Here is a 16,807-nt window from a genome sequence, read left to right as displayed (position 1 = left end):
GCCACTGTCAGTGATTGCAGACCGAGCGCCGCCACACGGGAGGTCTAGAGAGACTTCCTAGCACTCGCTCCAGTTGTACAGCCGACTTTGCTAGCGATGGTTCACTGACAAATTACGCTCTCATTTGCCGAGACGATAGTTAGCATAGCCTTCAGCTACGTCATTTGCTACGACCTTGCAAGGCGCCATTATCAATTGCTATTTATCTTGTGATGCATGTACCCTCAGACCGATGTTCACCAATTATGGATTAAAGTTAAGTATTCCCGCAGCTACGTACTTTATTTGCTAGTATAATTACTTTACCTGTTCCAGACCTCGTGCCAGCCTGCGTGAGCTTAAACGCGTGCCTTTCGGCTACCCGTCACAGTGGATTGGCTGTTTTGCCAGTCCACAACAGTTTCTGATTAATTTTTTGAACTACACAAATGTTTCAAACAATGTTCTATTTGAGGATTTCTTGCCGTAATAATTGCCCGAACTACCCTCGAGACATAGCGTCGGAAGACGTAGTAAAAGCAGAATATTTCTAAAAGGCAGCTGCTCGCCATTTCGAGGTACCGATGCGTCCGTAACTGTTATGGAAATCCAACTTTTGTTACACTAGGGCTGTAGCGTCATTGAGGGGAAGGTGACACCCAGTGTCCTTGCCAGAGAAACAGATCACAGCCGTACACTAAGCACCTTGCTCCGGCGTATGAGTATGTGTGCGAGCAAGTTGCTAGGGCCCAGTTTAGCAATTCTGACTGCGAGCCTACATCGCTCTGTATCGATTTCTCTGCGACAAATGAGGTCTTAGTGCCGTCACCGCTGGATTCCACACTTCAATGAGCTGATCTCCTGTATTTACGTACTTGGACTTTTTTTTTCATTACAGAGTCCCAGTAGGTCGAGAGTATCTTGGTCTCTCCATACTTCATGCAATGTTCGTTACGTAGACAGTGGTCGGAAATGCAAAATTTTTGTGGCTGTTGTGATGTACGTAGACGTCACAGCAGACACATCTGGCTTCAACGGTGCGACACGTCTAGTCAGTTTACGATTTCTCTCGTATACTCTTGGTATAGTCACCAAAATCGCATTTTACTGGATCCAGCATGCTTAGCAATTGCGCCGGAGAGCAGAACACCCATTTCATTGATTTTTCTTGATACGTCTGCCTATGTTAACGAGATATCACTAACATAAGGAAAGCAAACCACTTTGCAACATATAAGCTAGTGTAGTTATTATCCTCAATTTCACTGATGAATTTATTTTATCTTTCATACTGTTCAGTTGTGAATGCATTTTAGTAAGGTCGTCGTGTGTACTGTTAAACGGGATCTAGCTATCATCAGCGTAACGTTTGTAGTAACAGCTTTGTCGATTATCTGTTTACATTTCCCAACATTTTTTAGTCAGTATGGTAAGTGAATACGCCGGTGAAACTCCCCACAGACTGATCTATTTCTCCGAGTACGCAATCTGAGTAACCGCAGAGCGGAGGTGGCTAAGTTCTGCTCACAACTTCTAGGAATCTCATATAGATTGTGCTTTATGGAAATACAGTAAAAAGAGAAAAATAAGTAATAGTAGGTAGAGAACACTTATTAGAGCCACCGATCACAATTTTCGACATAGAAAATTGAGTCATTTCAGAGCACATGCAATATTGTTAATATTATTACGGAATGGTCTTTGGAAAATGTGTAAGGAGAGTTTTTTAGACTGTACAGTCTACTATCCGTTTCACAGTCAACAAGCATCAATACTGTCAATACTTCCTGAATGTCCTCTCGCTTCAGTCACCGCTTGCCTTCTCTCTTTAGTCTGCGCAGAAGTAAAAATTTTTAATGGATGATGGAGCTTTATTAAGATCATTTCCTCCATTACTTCTTTCTAATTTAAAAATATCCTTGCGGTCCATTAATGGTGGTTTACCACATCCACGTGTCACAAAAGTTCAGTTCCTACGACATAAAGCATCAAGTAAAAAGTTTCTAGTTCCTGGTAATCGTACAAAAATTCCTTTGCTTCAAAAAAAGTATCTTAGGTAAATTTCTGAAATTTTGATTAGTATGGAAAACAGTGAATAGTCGTCAACGAAGTAAGTCAGAGGCGCGGACAAAGTTCACTTCAAAGGGACTGCAGTACTCAAGCACAGCTCAAATTCAGTAAATAAACTGTAAAATCTTCGTTGAATTTCCAACAGATTGGGATGTTGGTGTACCTATTATAACTGTGCAACAATTAAAATGTAAATCGAATGAAAATAGCCAATTCCTATCGATTCTAATGTGCTGATCGCGAATATCACAAAGACAATTCAAAATTAGCTCTAGTTTTCATTTTACACTGTTTTATTACGGTGAGATAATTATATACGGATTTTTATGTAAAGTTTAAAATCAAATATTATAACGGTTTGTCAAAGTCATAATAACTAGTAACAATGGATTATATTATTGTCCCTGGTCTTACTTGTGTGCAACATTTTGGATATAAACATTTTGATACCAATTTTAGTGATATTTTTGTCCCCCTCCTCTTCAACTTCAGTGACTTTATTAATGCATGTAATAATTTTTGCACATTTGTTTCCAGATTAACTACCAGTTGTTCAAGTTGACTGCTATTGAAGTGAACAAAAATGCCACGAGTTTGTGTTAACAGTGCTGACACATTTTGCTATGTGTGCGGAGAAGTGACATTTGCTTCACAAAAACAGCAAATAACTCCATTGATAAAAAATGCTTACAGTTGTTATTTTGGGTGCATAATAGGTGATCAGGATAAACCCTGGGCTCCACATGTGATCTGCAACACTTGTGCCAGCAACCTCAGGAACTGGATGCTTGGGAAGGGACGTTCAATGCCCTTTGCAGTGCCCATGATCTGGCATGAGCCAACTAACTATGCCAGTGACTGCTACTTTTGTGTGGTTCCTTCTATCAAGAAGGGAATATCTAAGAAGAAGAAGCGGACAGTGATCTATACTAACATTACATCTCCCATACGTCCAGTTCTACATGAGTAAGGATTGCCAATATCTGAACCACCGACAGAGTACGAGATTACTTCTGATGGAGATTCTGAATGTCCTGAACCATGTACATCACAAGACCCAGAGTTAGAGATTTGGAGCTCTCTAAAACTAAGGCTGAGATTTTAGCATTAAGATTGCAGCAGCGCAATTTTCTGGAGAGCAATGTAAATGTTTCATTCTACCGCAGAAGAGAGCAACAGTTCACTGCTTTTTTTAACATGCAAGATAGTCTTGTGGCATGTGTAGACATAAATGGTCTCATGAAGGCTCTCAGAATTAATTACAACCCTAATGAGTGGAGACTCTTTATCGATTCGTCAAAGTTGAGCTTAAAAGCAGTGCTTTTACCTATTGGTAATGAGCTTCCTTCTATTGCAGTTGGGCATAGTGTGAATACGAAAGAGTCATACCAAAACATGAAAATTTTACTAAAAGCCATCAAGTATAAGGACACTCAATGGCAGATCTGTGGTGACTTGAAAGTGATTGCACTGCTATTAGGTATGCAGTTAGGGTATACTAAATATTGCTGCTTTCTCTGTGAATGGGATAACCGAGCTCGTGCATCTCATTGCAGTAGACATGAATGGCCCACCAGAAAATCTCTTCAACCACGTATAAAGAACATTAACAGTGAACTTCTAGTAGACCCTAAAAAGATTCTACTCCCGCCCTTGCACATCAAGTTGGGTCTCATGCAAAACTTTGTTAAGGGAATGAACAAAGATGATGACGCGTTTAAGTACTTAAGGCCAAAATTCCCTTACTTAAGTGATGCCAAAGTAAAGGAAGGTATCTTTGCAGGCCCACAGATTCGAGAGCTTTTTCTAGACCATACTTTTGATGGAATCATACAAGGTGATGAGAAGCATGCATTAGAATGTTTTAAGACAGTCTGTTTACAGTTCTTAGGGAACAAACGAACAATAAATTACAAGGAGATTGTAGATAACATGTTGTCATCTTATGAAAAACTTGGTTGCAACATGTCATTGAAAATGCATTTCTTACATAGTCATCTTGACTTCTTCCCCAAAGATTGTGGTGTAGTAAGTGATGAACGTGGGGAGCGATTTCATCAAGATATTGCCACATTTGAGAAAAGGTATGCCGGAAAGTGAAGCCCTACGATTTTAGTATATTATTGCTGGACTGTCAAAAGGGATGTTCCCGAGTATGTGTATAAACGTAAAGCCAAGCGAAAACGGTCATCTTCAGAAATTATCTCTGAACAAAATATGTAATTGTACATACTGTACATATGGAAATTTAACATTTGTAATCCCTGATATACATTTGTGACCAGTTAATTTATATATTTTCTTTTGTGCATTACATAGTTCTAGTACAAAGTAGACTTACGAAGTATTTTCAATCATGTAATATTATCTTCATTTTTTCTTAATATTTTACTTTTGTACTTCCAGAACGGCACTGAAATTTATAAAGGCATAACACATAACATAATTCAAGTAATTATTCACTTAAAATTTGTTGTGCTAAATCTTGGAACATGAATGCATATTTAGTTAGTGACTTATTTCTACAAAAATGTAGATTACTTTTTTAAAAAAGCTAGAGCTAAATATTTATGAAGATAATGATTTTGTACAATTTTATACTGAAATAAAGAAAACTAACTCAAAATCTTGGAATTTACACACTTTCACTTCAAATTTGTTGTTCAGTGTTTTTTATATTCACCTATAGGACTCTTTCTCTTTGTTGACATTAACTGGCAACAAATTTTCGCTTGAATATCACGTTAGACCGCAGGTCCTATATTCGAGACAGACTCTTTGGGCTTTCTTGGGAATCAATGTTTCGGTCCGCTAGTGGTTCTTAATATTTTGCGCATCGAATATTCTGTCAAATTCGCTCTTTCACTGAGTTACATACAGTTACGAAATTCTAGCTTACTTATAATGCGGGTAGAGTAACTACCGCAGATAAAAGCATTATCTTTCATAGGAAAAGTTAGTGTCGTGCAATATCTTTCTCCAACTCGACAAACCTTCTGGAGGGACATTAAGTAGCCACTTACCACACTGACATCACAGCACTTCAACACCAAGCGCTGTTAAAAAGGTTGTGCCTGTCCCTGGGATGGAGATTAATCACCCACGCCTGAGAAAGATTTTTTTAGCCGGAAGTCATGATTGCAGGCGTTAGCGGAACTAACACGCACAACATCACGACGAAGGCAATACAGTTCTTCTTGACCTTCAGTTGTTGTAGGCCACTAAATATGCAGTATGACCTCGGATGTGTTGCCGAGATAGTTTCTTTGGAAAGAGTATGGCCGATTTCCTTCCCCATCCTTTCGTGATCTGAGCTTGTGCTCCATTTCTAAAGACCGCGCACTCCACGGGACGTTAAATTCTAATCTTCCTTCCTTCCTTCGGATGTGTCGAGTAACGCGGTTTCTTTTGTGTTGGACTACACGGCTCTGAAGTTTTTCCCTAGATGTTCTTATACAACATTGATTAAATTATCGATCGATGCTTCGCAGAACATGTTAATACACTGACGAGCCAAAGAAACTGTTACACCTGATTAATATCGTGTAGGGCCCCCGCGAGCACGCAGAAGTGCCGCAACACAACGTGGCAGGGACTCGACTAATGTCTGAAACAGTGTTGGAGGGAACTGACACCACGAATCTTGCATGGCTGCCCATAAACCCGTAAGAGTACGAGGGGGTCGAGATCTCTTCCGAACAGCACATTGCAAGATATCTCAGATATGCTCAATAATGTTCACGTCTGCAGAGTTTGATGGCCAGCGGAAGTGTTTAAACTCAGAAGAGTGTTTATGGAGCCACTCTCTAGCAATTCTGGACGTGTGGAATGTTGCGTTGTCCTGCTGGAATTGCCCAAGTCTTTCGGAATGCACAATGGACATGAATGGATGCGAGTGATCAGACAGAGTGCTTACATACCTGTCACCTGTCAGGGTCGTATCCAGACGTATCAGGGGTCCCATATCGCTCCAACTGCATGAGCCCCACACCATTACAGAGACTCCACCAGCTTGAACAGTCCTCTGCTGACATGCAGAGTCCGTGGATTCGTGAGATTGCTCCATACCCGTACACGCCCATCCGCTCGATACAATTTGAAACGAGACTCGTCCGATCACGCAATATGTTTCCAGTCCACAACAGTCCAATGTCGCTCTTGACGGGGTCAGGCATGACATAAAACTTTATGTCATGCAGTCATCAAGAGTACACGAGTGCGGCTTCGGCGCCGAAAGCCTATATCGATAATTTTTCGTTGAATGGTTCGCACGCTGACACTTGTGGATGGCCCAGCATTCAAATCTGCAGCAATTTGCGGATGGGTTGCACTTCTGTCACGTGATTCTCTTCAGTTGTTGTTGGTCCCGTTCTTGCAGGATCTTTTTCCGACCACAGCGATGTCGGAGATTTGATGTTTTACCGGATTCCTGAAACTCACCGCGCACTCGTGAAATGTTTGTACGGGAAAATCCCCACTTCATCGCTACCTCGGAGATGCTGTGTCCCATCGCTCGTGATCCGACTACAATACCATGTTCAAACTCACTTAAATCTTTATAACCTGCCATTGTAGCGGCAGTAACCGATCTAACAACTGCGTCAGACACTTGTTGCCTTACATAGGCGTTGGCAACCTCAGTTCCGTATTCTGCCGGTTTACGTATCTCTCTACTTGAACACGAATACGTACACCAGTTTCTTTGGAGCTTCAGTGTAATTCCATAACGGGTAGTTTCTTGTTGATCTGCACCGATTTTTATTTCTTTATTTAGCGGTTTTCGCCTTGTCAGGTCATCATCAGGTGAAGACTGTCGCAACCGCAGATAAAATAACAGGGCAAATCGAAGACCACGAACGTCTGTTTTCTGCTCTCCAAACATATGGGGAATGCATGGAGATAGATCGGGACTCTATGGGGGGGGGGGGGGTGTAAGTGTTTCCCAGCGGAACTTTAGCAGCGTAGTCTGTGTAGTTTTGGCCATATGGGAGCCCGCCCGCTGCAGAAGTTTCGCTAGAAACCCCTCACACATGCTCCATACAGTCCCAATCTCTTGCCATGCGATTTCCATATTTTTGGAGCACTGAATAAAGACATTCGTGGCCTTTAATTTGCTTCGGACGAAGAGATGCACTTCTAGGTACAATCATGATTCCGTAGGCAACTGCAAACACTTTTCAACGAAGGCATTGATCGTCTTGTCTCATTGTGAGATAAATGTATTAAGAGCTATGGCGATTACTTTTGAAATAATAAACAGATTATTCACTTTTCTCCATCTGTCTCGTTTTCATTTGACTCCAATTTACACTGCTCAAACAGATTTGCACCCTCCTCATGTCTTATACAGTTTGTGATTTTTGGTCGGAAACTTGTTTCCCAATACGTCTTTTGCCACGTGTAATCGCTAAGTACAGCAAATCATACACTACTGGAGGTACTGGCTTGTGTACACAATTCAGTCAATCAGCATTCCTTTAAGCGTAATATGAAGATTAGACCATCCATATACTTTGCCGTGATCTGCAAACACAATTAGGTATCATGTGATAGGTTGTACATCGTATATATGAATATATAAAGGAGACTGACATTGTCACGTACGTCTTGTAAATAATTGTTAACGATTATTGCATGAAGGGTGACGGAGTGTCTTTAGTATAAGAAACGGCGTAATGAATGATTGCCTATACTAGTAGAGATTCGAACGCCAGTGGAGATGAAACGGCAGGCAAAACTCAAGCTCTGGGTGGAAGGCCCGCACAGGTGTTGGTCCTGCTTAAATACAGGAAGTAGCTAAACAGACGTCGTGGCACCTGAGCTCTGGAGCACAATAGGGTGACGGCCGGCCGCTATTGTAGTAGGGGCTGCAAGTATAACCGGATAATACTGCCGAACGCTGAAAATCTTGAACACAGGTGAGAGGAACGAAAAAGCGGCACGTCGGAAACCACGCAGGCTGGGTTACTTCCAAGGATTTTTACTCAGAAGCTTACTATTGCAAAAGCATAGGGTTTTCCTCGCAAACTTTCCGTGCTGGACGACAAAAGACTAAAATATGGTTGGTCGGCGTTCGGAAGAATCTGTAGAGAGGAAGAATATTCCGTGATTTCAGGAATATGATTCGTTTTCGGAATTACGATGGTGGGGAGCCGAGCCTTGCTGGGAAGCCTGCGCTGGAGAGAGGAGGTCTTCCGTTGTGAGCGCCCACGTGTGACGGTCGCTCGATATCAGCTTTTTTGGTACAGACGGACTTGCTGTCTTTGCTCTCAGGAGAGTTTGCGAACCTATACGATTCTGGGCTTCACCTCTGGGATGAAAGTCGTCGTTGAGTACGCAGCGTTCAGTAATTGAGAGCACTTCCTCGGTCTATACTCACGTTGAAACGTTATATGAACTCCGTCCTTGTGGCTGGGAGTTCGCGTTCCTCGTCTGTAGAACACAGTATTAGAGTATACTAGTCAGAGGACCGCCTTCTGCCGCCCTAGTGTTTGAAAGAGTTTGTTTGTGGCTGGAGTTCCTCCATCGTCGCAGACGAGTACGAGAACCATCACTTCGATGCACCGGACGCGGTACATACAGTGATATCGCAAATTGCTTCGGCTTATTAGGGCTATAAAAAGCTAAACAGCTGTTTATCACGTTAATTTATTTCCACTGAGGTTCCACACCACAGTAGATCATCTTTGAAAGTTGTGTCTTCTAGTGTTTGGTACGTAGATGATGTCAGTCATTTCGCGTTATTGATATTAGACCGCGCGCTCATAATAAGGGGCAGAGCTGGGCAATTGATTAGTAATTTTGCTTAGGAAATGTAAACTTTGTGATATAAAGGTTTTTTTTAATCTATAATAAATATATAAGCAGGATCAACGTTTATCATTTAGTAGGATTCGTTGCCTTCATCATTCACTTATGTTTAGATTTTAATTTATAGAATTAAGAGATCCTAAGATCTGCTTCAGGGGATATTCAGACAGGGCCAAATTTTCATTTTAGCGTTTATTATTTTCCGTTGTCCAGATTCATTTTACACCCGCCTGGAGTACCATCTTGGAGTATCCTAAAGAGAATATAGCAGATCTGCACAATAACGTTTTATAGGCAATTGGGAGGTTCGTCTCGACCCAGACACCACACCACTCTCTCAGCTTTGCCTCTAGGAATCCATTAGAGAAACAATATAAAAAGGAAACTAGGTACATGAAGAATGTGGGCACGGAAATTGATTCAGTGGCGTCGGGATCTCCTCACTGATGGATGCAGCATTTGTTTGACGCTCTATGATAGTTATAGAATGGTGTGGATTCAGCCAGGTACGAATGCACTCGTCAGGTACGCATTCCACAGGGGTGGGTCTGTCATGTTTTGGTCTGGTATCATGTATGGATGTCAGCCACTTCTCTTGTCCGTCGAGGGTAATATAAGGGCTCTGCAGCTACAGGGCAGAATCATTCAACCTGTTGTCCAGCCGTACAGTCAACATTTAGGAGACGAGTTCATCTTTAAAGGCAATGAGTCACGAGTAAACCCAGTCCACCTTGTGAACACGTTCCTCCAGGAGGAGGGAATCAACCGAATACGCAGATCTGATGCTTTTTGTGACATGAACCCGACTAAGCACGATTGGGACCAGTTGCAACTTACAGTGTGTCTTTGCGGGAACCGTCTTCACACGCTGGATAATTTCAGGATGGCCGCCGTCGAAGAGTGCTACGTGCTTGGGCAACAACGCCTCTACCAACTTGTAGACAGCATGCTAAAGAGGAGTCGAGCATATTACAAGGCACGGTGTAAAGAAACATGCAATTGAATGTTACCCAGCAGTAGATTTTGATTTCATAGGTGTGCACTTTCGAACAGATTGCATTTGTTTTATTTTTTAGGTTCGTAAGGCTTATTCTTTCAATCCTGCTACCTTTGAATCTAAACAGATATGCATTACCAGATATGCTGGTGATAGAAATCTTTTTCTGAGCGATTTATATACCCAGATATACTACCTGATCAAAAGTATCCGGACACAAATATGTGATTTGCAATTAATCAGTAGATGTCCCGAGAGGCGGACCCGGCAGTGTAAAGGGAGGCAGAGGGCACTGTGCTGATTTCAGAGGTGTGCACATTCGGACAGACTGCATTTATTTTAGTGAAGCTGTGACAGAAAAATGGGTAGGACTGGAGAGCTCTGTGACTTCCAACGTGGACTGGTCAGTGGATGTTGCCTCTGTAACAAGCCCATCAGGGACATTTCGATCCTTCTAAAGCTGTCCATGTCGACTGTTGCTGATGCAATTTAGAAATGGAAATGTGGAGTTGCAATTGTAGCTAAACCGACACCAAGCGGACCTCATGTACTGACGAATAGGGACCATCAACCATTATGAAGGGTAGCTTAAAAATCACGTGAAATCAGTGGAAGAAATCACTCACTAGGTTCCAAAGTGCTATCGACAATTCAGCTAGCACAATGTGCATAGGGAGTTAAAAAGAATGTGGTCAATGTTCGAGCAGGGAGATTGGGTTCAACGTCCCGTCGACATCGAGGTCATCAGATACGGAACACAGACTCGGATTGGGTCAAGGATGAGAAAGGAAATCGGCTGTGCCCTGTCAAAGGAACCGTATGACATTTGCCTGGAGCGATTTAGGGAAATCACGGAAAACCTAAATCTGGATGGCTGGACGCGTGTTTGAACCTTCGTTCTTCTGAATGCCGAGCAACTCCTCATAAGCCAAACATTTCTGTAGTCAATGCTAACGACGCCTGAGGTAGTGTAAAGAGCGACGTCACTCGACATTGGATGACTGGAAACAAATGATTTGGAGTGATGACTCAGACTGTACTCTATGTCAATCCGATGGAAGGGTTTATGTTAGGCGAATGCCTGGAGGTCGTTACCTGCCATCATGTGTAGCACAGAGGTGGTGGTGTTGCTATATTGGGGTATTTTTGTGATGAGGGTGTGATCCCCCTATTGCGCTAAAGAAAATTCAAAATGAGGCAGGATATGAACGCATTTTAGAGCAGTGTGTACTGTGTACAGTACAGGAACAGTTCGCACACTGTAATTGACTGTATTAATATGACACTGCACCCTAACATAAAGCAGCGTCTATAAGGCGGTGGTTTATGGGCAATAACAGCCCGGAAATGGACTGGCCTACCCAGAGTCCCGACCTGAAACCAATGGAACACCATTGGGGTGACGTGAACGTAGACTTTGCTCCTGACAGAAGCATCCAACATCAGTAGCTTTTCTGGTTTTGATTGTTGAGGAAGAATGGGCTGTCATTCCTCCACATATATTAAGATAACTCATTAAATGTTGCCTCTGTTAAGTTGAAGTTACCAAAAAATGCGACGGGTAGACTCATCCCTTATTAACCTCCACTAGCAGTCCGGATACTTTGGGTCAGATAGCGTATATCTGCCAGATGGTGGCTACCGTTGCCAAATTGCTTATGAATTAACCGTCATCCTATCTTCAGGAATTATTTACATGGAACTTAATGTGAAACTGTGATTCGCTGGTCAGCTTTTGGCGCAAAAGGCGCAGCAGCGTGCAGGGTATTTGAGGCGCTTGGTTCCCCACCCCTTTATGGTGGCAGAGAGACCAACTGGTGGAGAACCCAGGGGCTCTCTCAGGGACAAGTGCTGCGCTGCCGAAATATTGTTCCGCTCACTGCCCAGTGAAAAATTCTCCACCACTCATACTAAACCGGTACCGTCTTTCCTCCAGGAATCAAATCACATACGAGACGGTCTGTCCAGTAAAAACATAGTAAAGGTTAAGCTAACCATAACTCAGAGGTTGGTTAAGATGGCAACGTCCTTTAGTAGGTAGTATGTCTTGCCTTCCTCCGACCTCCGAAGCGACTTACCTATATTACAGTAAAAGCTTCTTTCAACTATAATTAAAGTGTTCCCTTTTACAATGTAGAATGATTAGAAACTTTACCTCCTCTCCTCCTCATATTGGTCAGTTACTAACGATGCAAATTTTATCCATCGCTAGGATACAATGCTTTCTGAATCCTGTGTTGCTGTATTGTACAATAACTTTGGAATAATGTTTCCTTATCAGTGTAGATGTAGATGTAGATGAAGATGAAATGGGAGATATGATACTGCGTGAAGAGTTTGACAGAGCACTGAAAGACCTGAGTCGAAACAAGGCCCCGGGAGCAGATAACATTCCATTAGAACTACTGACGGCCTTGGGAGAGCCAGTCCCGACAAAACTCTACCATCTGGTAAGCAAGATGTATGAGACAGGCGAAATTCCCTCAGACTTCAAGAAAAACGTAATAATACCAATCCCAAAGAAAGCGGGTGTTGACAGATGTGAAAATTACCGAACTATCAGTTTAATAAGTCACAGCTGCAAAATACTAACGTGAATTCTTTACAGACGAATGGAAAAACTGGTAGGAGCCGACCTCGGGGAAGATCAGTTTGGATTCCATAGAAATGCTGGAACACGTGAAGTAATACTGACCCTACGACTTATCTTAGAAGAAAGTTTAAGGAAAGGCAAACCTACGTTTCTAGCGTTTGTAGACTTAGAGAAAGCTTTTGACAATGTTGACTGGAATACTCTCTTTCAAATTCTGAAGGTGGCAGGAGTAAAATACAGGGATCGAAAGGCCATTTACAATTTGTACAGAAACCAGATGGCAGTTATAAGAGTCGAGGGGCATGAAAGGGAAGCAGTGGTTGGGAAGGGAGTAAGACAGGGTTGTAGCCTCTCCCCGATGTTATTCAATCTGTATATTGAGCAAGCAGTAAAGGAAACAAAAGAAAAGTTCGGAGTAGGTACTAAAATCCATGGAGAAGAAATAAAAACTTTGAGGTTCGCCGACGACATTGTAATTCTGTCAGAGACAGCAAAGGACTTGGAAGAGCAGTTGAACGGAATGGACAGTGTCTTGAAAGGAGGGTATAAGATGAACATCAACAAAAGCAAAACAAGGGTAATGGAATGTAGTCGAATTAAGTCGGGTGATGCTGAGGGAATTTGATTAGGAAATGAGACACTTAAAGTAGTAAAGGAGTTTTGCCATTTGGGGAGCAAAATAACTGATGATGGCCGAAGTAGAAAGGATATAAAATGTAGACTGGCAATTGCAAGGAAAGCGTTTCTGAGGAAGAGAAATTTGTTAACGAGTATAGATTTAAGTGTCAGGAAGTCGTTTCTGAAAGTATTTGTATGGAGTGTAGCCATGTATGGAAGTGAAACATGGACGATAAATAGTTTAGACTAGAAGAGAATAGAAGCATTCGAAATGTGGTGCTACAGAAGAATGCTGAAGATTAGATGGGTAGATCACATAACTAATGAGGAGGTATTTAATAGAATTGGGGAGGAGTTTGTGGCACAACGTGACTAGAAGAAGGAATCGGTTGGTAGAACACGTTTTGAGGCATCAAGGGGTCGCTAATTTAGTACTGGAGGGCAGCTTGGAGGGTAAAAATCGAAGAGGGAGACCAAGAGATGAGTTCACTAAGCAGATTCAGAAGGATGTAAGCTGCAGTAGGTACTGGGAGATGAAGAAGCTTGCACAGGATAGACTAGGATGGAGAGCTGGATCAAACCAGTCTCAGGACTGACGACCACAACAACAACAATCAGTGTTTAATATATATGCAACAGTTAAGGGCACGGAAATTTCTTTTAAACGATGATGCAACGAACATCACGCAATCGGTGGTTTTTAAAATGTCACGAAATTTGGTATTTTCCCCGTTTTCGAGTAAAAACTCTTAAACATATGGGCTGGTAGAATCCGGCTTTGGAGACGATCAATTTGGGTTCAAAAATGGTTCAAATGGCTCTGAGCACTATGGGACTTAACTTCTGAGCATATCAGTCCTTTAGAACTTAGAACTACTTAAACCTAGCTAACCTAAGGACATCACACACATTCATGCCCGAGGCAGGATTCGAAGCTGCGACCGTAGCGGTCGCGAGGTTCCAGACTGTAGCGCCTAGAACCGCCCGGCTACTCCTGCCGGCGATCAGTTTGGGTTTCAGAGAAATGTAGAATGCATGAATGGATCATATGCCTTAAAAATAACCCCACATTTACAGAATTTGTAAATTGAGAAATTTTTTTGACAATGTTGACTGGAATTCACTGGATGGAATTATAAAGTTGACAGTGTTAAAATACACTGAGTGAAATGTTATCTATAACACGTGTAGAAACCAAACTGCAATTCTAAGAAGTGGAGGACATGAAATGGAGGTAGCGATCGAGCAGGAATGAGACAGGTTTGTTGCCAGTCTCCCGTGTAATTCCGTCCGTACATCGAGCAAGCAGCAAAGGAAACCAAGATGTGATTCGGAAAGAGAATTAAATTTCAGGTAAAGAAAAAAAAGTTTAATGTTTCTTGGTGATCCTGTCACTCTTCGGAGACGGTAAAGAACTTGCAAGGTCACCTGAACAGAATGGGCAATGTCTTGAAACGATGGTATCAGATGAAAAAAAGTAAAATATGGATAATGCAGTGTGAATGAATTACGTCAGATGATGCTGAGGGAATTGTGTGAAGCTGACTCGCATCAAGACGAGGGATTAAACAGCGGCGGCCACTTTTGCGCTAGGTTTTTCTTTTGCATTCGTCTAGCATTGAGAGTTGAGACCTGGGATAGACTGTACGTGTGTGTGCTGTAGGTCGCCTCGCGAGTGCATTGGAATTTTTCTAAGAATTTGGTTGTGATAAATGCTACGTTATTTGAAATAAACTCAGTTTCGTTAAATATTTTGAGCGCTGTGTGTAAGGAACTTAATTTTCACTGCAAATTCCTGCCTGCATTTATTTCAATTCGTGACCGAAATTCTTTTAGGGTTAATGAGGGAGATGCGTTGGTTGGTCCCCAACTATAACGTAGCCAACACTTAAAAATCCAACCACAGATTTCGGAGGCACTACAGACAGTGATTTTCTAATGTACACTTTATTATTCGTGTTGATGCACGCGGGGGCTCACGAGATATTGAATGAACAATTACTTGGTAGAAGCAACTTGTTTTAGATTCTCTATTCGTTAGTTATTTACGTGTCAAGTCGCATATGTTGGTCTTGCTGGGATCAAAAAGAGTTAGCAAAGGACCGTTTATTATCCATATCATCATAACCACTCGACTCTGTTCACACATTCGCTTATCCTAATGCTCAACACAATGTGTCCATATTACAGGTCTCCACCCGAGATGCTTTGAAATAGATAGTAGACTCCTTCCTTATCGTCATCCAGATAGTTGTCAGATGCTGTTCTGAAAACAAGCTTTCAGTTCGAACTTGTTATAATCATCTGGTCATCAAAACTATGCAAATTGTCACTACGATTTATCATCACTCAGTTATAACAACACAGGGACGCTGGTTGCCACATGTGTGCTTCCGAGAACCTTTTTATAACTTTTGCTCCCCGAAACTGTGTATCCTGTCACTGTAATTTATTATCCAATTATGACTACATGCAGCGGTTCTGCCTGCCGAAAGCAGTACCAGGAATCTTGTTTTCCAAGAACATTCCTACAATTTTGGGAGGTTTTAACACTATTCGCCAGCATCCACTACTTCTATCTTCCCATTGGCTGAAGTTTCCCCAGATGGCTGCATGTGCATCCTACCTTTTCCTGCTGCTCATCCTTGGGCGAGTGTGTATAAGGCATGACTACACCAGTTGAATCGATTCCAGTTTCAGACTGAATACTAGTATTGTTAACTATGAACCGATCCTCCTGGGATGGATCTGGTGGTGATGGGAGCAATCACAGTCGTCTTGTTGAAGTAATTGAAGGTTGTGTCTAAAATACTGTTTATATAGCCGGCTTAGAGACATCTGAACAATTATATAACTGATGTACCTGAGCGAAGGCGCCAGTTGTAAGAAGTCGTAGTGGTGAAGTGCAGTCGGCCCTTGGCGGCTGTGGCGCGCGGAAGTGAGCCGTGTTTACGTCTCGGCTGCTAGCGGCCGTGCGCTGTTGTTGTCGGTGAGTGTAGCGCCGTAGAGCGTTCGTAACTTATTCGCGCAGAGCAGATTCGATTTCTAATGGCAGAACCCGTAAGGAAACATACTTTGAAGCTTAGACGGCCGCTGTGGTCGAGCGGTTCTAGGCGCGTCAGTCTGGACCCGCGCGACTGCTACGGTCGCAGGTTCGAATCCTGCCTCGGGCATGGATGTGTGTGATGTCCTTAGGTTAGTTAGGATTCTGTAGTTCTAAGTTCTAGGGGATTGGTGACCTCAGATGTTAAGTCCCATAATGTTCAGAACCATTTGAACCATTTTTTTTAAGCTTATGTTAGACAATAATTATGCACGACCTAAATCGTTTGAAGTAGAGGACTTTCTGGAAGAAGTAGTTAAGTTAACAGGTGAGGATATAATAGGAATACATCTGTCGATCAGTAGTAGTACCAAAACTTCCTGGCAGATTAAAACTGTGTGCCCTACCGACACTCGAACTCGGGACCTTTGCCTTTCGCGGGCAAGTGCTCTACCAACTGAGCTACCCACGCACGACTCACGCCCGGTACTCACAGCTTTACTTCTGCCAGTATCTCGTCTCCTACCTTCCAAACTTTACAGAAGCTCTCCTACGAACCTCGCAGAACTAGAACTCCTGAAAGAAATGATATTGCGGAGACATGGCTTAGCCACAGCCTGGGGGATGTTTCCAGAATGAGATCTTCACTCTGCAGCGAAGTGTGCGCTGATATGAAACTTCCTGGCAAAACTGCAAG

Source organism: Schistocerca piceifrons, chromosome X (genome assembly GCF_021461385.2).
Source record: "Schistocerca piceifrons isolate TAMUIC-IGC-003096 chromosome X, iqSchPice1.1, whole genome shotgun sequence".
Classification (NCBI taxonomy): domain Eukaryota; kingdom Metazoa; phylum Arthropoda; class Insecta; order Orthoptera; family Acrididae; genus Schistocerca; species Schistocerca piceifrons.
Note: the sequence above shows the minus strand (reverse complement) of the source record.